This window comes from Otolemur garnettii, unplaced genomic scaffold (genome assembly GCF_000181295.1).
Source record: "Otolemur garnettii isolate 467f Iridium unplaced genomic scaffold, OtoGar3 scaffold00122, whole genome shotgun sequence".
Taxonomy (NCBI): Eukaryota; Metazoa; Chordata; class Mammalia; order Primates; family Galagidae; genus Otolemur; species Otolemur garnettii.
In genome coordinates, this window is record NW_003852517.1 from 2,424,764 (window position 1) to 2,430,782 (window position 6,019).

Here is a 6,019-nt window from a genome sequence, read left to right on the forward strand (position 1 = left end):
TTAAGTAAAGGAGCAGAGCTAGCAACCTAATATACTTCTCAACTAGGAGTGCCATTTGTCATTCTCACAAATTGCAGAGGGCAGATTGCACCCATCCTCACCATATTTCCGATTCCAGTTCTCCACATGTCATAAGCATGATAGCTCAGAAGACACTGATCTTTGTTTCATTTGAACAAGGAAAAGGCCAAGCACAGTAGCTCAACGCCTGTAACCCCAGCACTCGAGTAGGCCAAGCTGGGAGGATTGCTTGAGCTCACAGGTTCTAAACCAGCCTGAGATAGAGTGAAACCCTGCCTCTAAAAATAGCCAGTCCCAGCTACTCTGGAGGCTGAGGCAAGAGAATTGCTTGAGCCCAAGAGTTTGAGGTTGCTGTGAGCTGTGACACCATGGCATGCTACTGAAGGTGACAAAGCAGGACTCTGTTTCCAAAAAAAAGGAGAAAGAAAGAAAAGGAAAAGGAAAAGAAATACAAGGAAGGCAGTTTGAAGACTACAGCTTCTACATTTGCTCTAACATTTTAGAATACATTGTTTAACCAATAGTCTCCAAATAGTTTTGATAATGAGTCAGAATTTGTTTTGCTTTGTTTTGGAGGGCAATTTGTCCTTTTTTCTCACTCACAATGGAAATTAACCATGCTAGTTACTCCAGGATTATATTGTCAGACATAATCCCACCACAGATTCAATGACCAGGATCCCAAAGAGAAACAGACATTTTGGACTAGAGAGAGCTGGGGTGGGTTTTATTTCATCTTTCCTATAGATCTGTATCAAAAAGACAAGAGAGAATTAAAAAACAAATACAAACTCTAGTGCTTTTAACACTTCCTCATGCCTCTTATATTCCTCTAGTTTTAAAACAAACAAGGTACTAGATAATACTAGTGATGTCCTACTAACCGAGAGATAAATCACATGATTGATTAAATGTGTAGTTAAAATTCAACACTTGAAGGAGTTATAGCTAAGGAACAGAATGCAAATGCTTTAAACCCTTAAAATGTAAAAATACTAAAGAATCATGAAGTAGGGAAAAAGGGAGATTTGAAGTGTAAAATTGTTAAGATTTCTTATTTTTCATGACATACAGTCAACAGGCACTGTGTCACAATGGAAATACAGTATTTAAGGCTGGGCACAGAAACTCATGCCTGTAAGACTAGCACTCTGAAAGGCCAAGTCAGGAGAACTGCTTGAGCTCAGGAGTTGGAGATCAGCCTGAGCAAGAGCAATACCCCATCTCTATCAAAAATAGAAAAACTAGGCAGGTGCTATGGTGGATGCCTATAGTTCCAGCTACTCAGGAAGCTGAAGCATGAGGATTGCTTGAGCCTAAAGAGTTTGAAGTTGCTGTGAATTAGGATGGCACCATGGCCCTCAACCCTAGGGCAACAGAGTGAGACTCTGTCTCAAAAAAAAGAAAAGAAAAAGAATTTACAATTTACAGTTACATTATCCTCTTACTGTTGTTCATAATTTTTTTCTTTTTTACTTTGAGAGCTCCTTTAGAGATTAGTGTTAGTCTGATAAAGACACCTTTTTTTCTCAGTACATACTGAGAAAAATTTGGCAGTAATCCAAACTCATAGGAAAAGATACATACGCAGACTGGCTTTCTCTACTTGGCGTGATTTATTTTTCTAAGTTTACTGATTGCCTTATTCAGTGCTATGACAAACCAGAAAATACTGCTGAACAGAAGCACACTTTATTTAAGGTTAACACATTTAGTAATTTTTTAAATGAATTTATAAAGTTCTCCTTTTCAGACAGCAACATAAAGATTAGAAATCGCAACAATATATTTGAGAAAGTAATTACAAAATCCCTCAAGTGTTCTATTAGCTACTACTGTACTATAACTTGAGAAACCATTACAACATATTTAATTTTGAAGTATTATAACTGCTATCCTAATATTAAAAGACATTACTTTTTTAGAACACCCAGAAATGAATCATTGATTGACCTATTTCTGACCATCAAAGTAACTTGGCAAAGCAATATTTTGTAGTAAAATGAACATGTAAGGTAGTTTCAGCCCTAAAATATTAAGAAATTGAAAAAAAAGAAATCACTGCTTCACATAAATACATTTAGGTAATAGCAAAAGAAACCGAAGCAAAATACTCCAATTATACTTACAGTTAATTTGGAGTCTAAATGAACACGATTAATTTACAAGGCAGCAAACAGTTGTAGTTTTTGTACACTTGCTGATTTTATAGGAATTTATTTCCATTCATTTGGTTCTGCTGGACTCAGTTTGACTTTAGATAAGGTGTTAATGTTGCTCTTAGTTCAAACACATGTAGCTAATTGAAATTAAATATAGTTCAGGAATCTGAACAATTTATAATTTTTTTAATTTCAATAGATTTAGGACATACAAGTGGGTTTTTGTTACATGGATGAATTCTATAGTGGTGAAGTCAGGGCTTTTAGTGTACCCATCAGCCAAATAGTGTACATTGCTTCCAACAGGTAGTTTTTAGTTCCTCACCTCTTTTCCATCTGCCTCCTTCTGTGGGAGGACACCACCCACTGTGTTGTTGGGTCAGATGGAACCCAAATCCTCAGGAGAGTGTTCAGGTGTTAGCAGTAGTAGACTAAGTTAGGTAATCTCCAGTTCCCAGACCCCTGAATGATGTGCTTGAGTCCTGGGGGCCCAGACCTAGACTGAGCTGGAAAACTTATCCCCTTGGGATTGATCCTGGCTGAGATGGTAAGGGTTGGGTTGCTTTCCTTCCCCAGAAGAATCCTCAGTTAGGAGAAACGTGGATGTACTGCAAGCTTGAAATAGTAGGAACATGCCCCTCTTGATAAGATTAACAGAGTCAGGTAGCTGTGGAAGACTCAGCCACTCACATCTTCCTCTCTTGGTAAAGACAGCAGTTTGTGCTTTGCGGGGCACAAACATGCCCAGATTCCTAAATCCTACCCTGGCCCAGCTGCTACAGTGTTGGTGGAGGCAACTCAACTGTAGCAGCCCGTATAGTTTATGGCTAGGAGGAGTGAGAGTTATAAGAAATACCTGTATAGCTCAATAATGGAACACATTGGTGGAAAGGGCATGGAGAGAGATTTAGCTCTCCTAACAAGCATGAGAGCCCACGAGATGAGAGCAGTGGTGAATTGGCAGTCTCTACACCTGTGGTGCTGAGAGGCATGAGATCAGCCTTATATTAGGCTGGAGGAGAAGGCAGACAGGCAGCACGCACTTTCTATCATGGACTTGCTTACTCTGACTCTGCCTCCTCTCCTGCCTGTAGAATGCCAGCACAGTGTCTCTCTGTCGAAGATTACCAAGCTCTACTAAATGCTAAGATCTATCTGTTCTAAGAAGACTGCTTTACTCTCTCTACAACTCTCTCTCTCTCTCTCTGTCTCTGTCTCTCTCTCTCTCTCTCTCCAGCTAAAGTAAATAGCCCTCAGGCACCTAAGAGAAACTGTTCCTAAGCAAGGTAGCTTAGTGTTCCGTGTCTGGAAGACTACCCAAGCCAGGCCCAAGACCTGGCCAGTCCTGGGCCCTGACACTCAACTCATGGTGTTCAGGGCTACTGGACTGGCTATGGCAAAAACTCTGGTGGGAGGGACGTGGTTGAGCTAAGGACTTGCCTGCAAGGCAGGTAGGCTCCTCTGAGAAGAAATAGGGCAGCTTGGTCCGGTGAGCTTGGAGAAAGAATTTCTAGCCCTGCCCTCCCTCAGAGGGAGCAGGAGCTTCTGTCTTCGAGGCACGCAAATGTACTTGCTGCAGCTTTTTCAGGGAAAGGAGTAAGCTCCAACCTCCATGAAAGACAATATAATACGTGCTCTTTAGGAGACAGGGAAGCCAATCCTAAAGACCCTGGCTTAATTGTTCCCTTTGAGACTCTTGCCAGCACTGACTGAGCAAAAACAGCCAACCTGAATGTGATTGGCACTGTCAGAGGCAGGGCAGCAGCTCCTAAGTGCTGTAGCTTAATTATCCCCTGTGGCACCCTCACCAGTCCCAAGCAGAAATAGCCTTTCAGCCATGGCTGACTAAGCAGAAGTGAGCAAGAGACTGGAGGATGAGGTTGGAAATGCCTCCACTGAGAGGGGTGCACATAACATTGGACTATGAGCCTGGGGAATGTCCTGAGCATATTCTACAATCCTCTATCCTAAAAAGCATTTGCCACACTTACCAGGCTCCTTGGTACAGCCTCCCTATGGGTCAGAACTCCCAGAATATTGCTGTTGGCCTGCTTCCCAGTCCTTTCTCATTGTCACTGTCCCACCAGGTGCTAGGGAATGTTCATGTAAGATCCAATGGCAGGGAGACTGAAGGGCTATGACTTCCCCAGCAGGATAGAGACACCTGCCATATGTGCAGGTAATAAGCCATCTGCTGGTTGAGCTTGGGTCTGTGGTGAGAGGAAGTGACCCTATGTGGGCCCATAGTCCAGTGCTATGCATATTATGCTACTTATATAGTTCATAGACATTCATTATTTGATAAGTACATCACAACAGAATGTAAGTCACAAAAATACCCACTTCCAATTTATCACATCTATAGAACTGTTAGATGTTAGTATTAACACCTCTATAAGACTATAATGGGTTCAGAAGAAGCTATCATCTTTATAAATGTATTCACTCTCCTGCGAACATAACAAGAAATATGAATTCATCTTTATTAAATAATATAATTCTTATTTTAATCTTATATCCTCAGAATCAAAGCATTCTATAATAGACATACTCTTATTTGACAATGTGAATGCTACTTTCTTTACATCATTATTATTGCTTAATATTTTGATGCAGCAATCATTTGATTTCTTTTCTGAATGTATTTATCTTCATTCATTCTTTACAAGGTTTTTGTTTCTAGTCCTTATCTTAAACATTGTTATTGTTATTAAATTTTAAGCCTTTTTAATTTTGTGAAGGCAAAAAGTGGAAACCTAATAAACACATGTATATGTAAAAAAAATCAAAACTGGGAAAGTGGGAATCTTGCACATATTAAAATAAGAATATAATAGGGAAAGACACATACAAATAATGTCAGAAGGAATGTAAATTGGCACAATTGGATAATAAAAATGAGCAAATCTTTTACCTAGCAATATCACTCAAAATTACTCAAAATTATCCTACATATATACTTAAACAAATACAAAGAGATATACCCACAAAAAACACTCTGCAGCATTGTTTATACTACAAACAAAACTTCAAACAATCCAAATGTCCATCACTAGGGTTGTGCTTAATTAATTATAATATAATCATTCATTATTCAATTATTTAAAAGAAAGAAATAGTACTGCTTGTGTTGATATAAGACTACGTCTAAAACTTAAAAGAACACAACATTACAGTATATTCCCATTGGTTTCTTGAGAAGAATATGTGTGTATATGTAAATAAATGTATTAACATATGCATACAGATGGATATATGTACATAAAAAATTTTTTAGAAAGAAACATCAGAGACTATTGATGATTGTTCCTTCTGCAGAGTTATTTCTTCAGGAAACCTAGATTACATTATTTACTCTCCTTCACAATCTGAATATTTTTTTCATGTGCATGCGTTTTCTTTTTTTTTTCTACTTAATCAAGAACTCTTTTTTTTTTTTTAATTAAATCATAGCTGTGTACATTAATGCAATCATGGGGTACAATGTGCTGGTTTTCATACAATCTGAAATGCTTTCATCAAACTGGTCAACATAGCCTTCACCGCATTTTCTTAGTTATTTGTGTTAAGACATTTATACTCTACACCTAGTAAATTTCACATGTACCCTTGTAAGATGCGCTGTAGGTGTGGTCCCACCAATTACTCTCCCTCCACCCATCCTCCCCTCTCTCCATTCCCCTTCTTCTTGGGCTATAATTGGGTTATAGCTTTCATAAGAAAGCTATAAATTGGTTTCATAGTAAGATTGAGTACATTGGATACTTTTTCTTCCATTCTTGAGATACTTTGCTAAGAAGAATATGTTCCATCTCCATCCATGTAAACATGTAAGA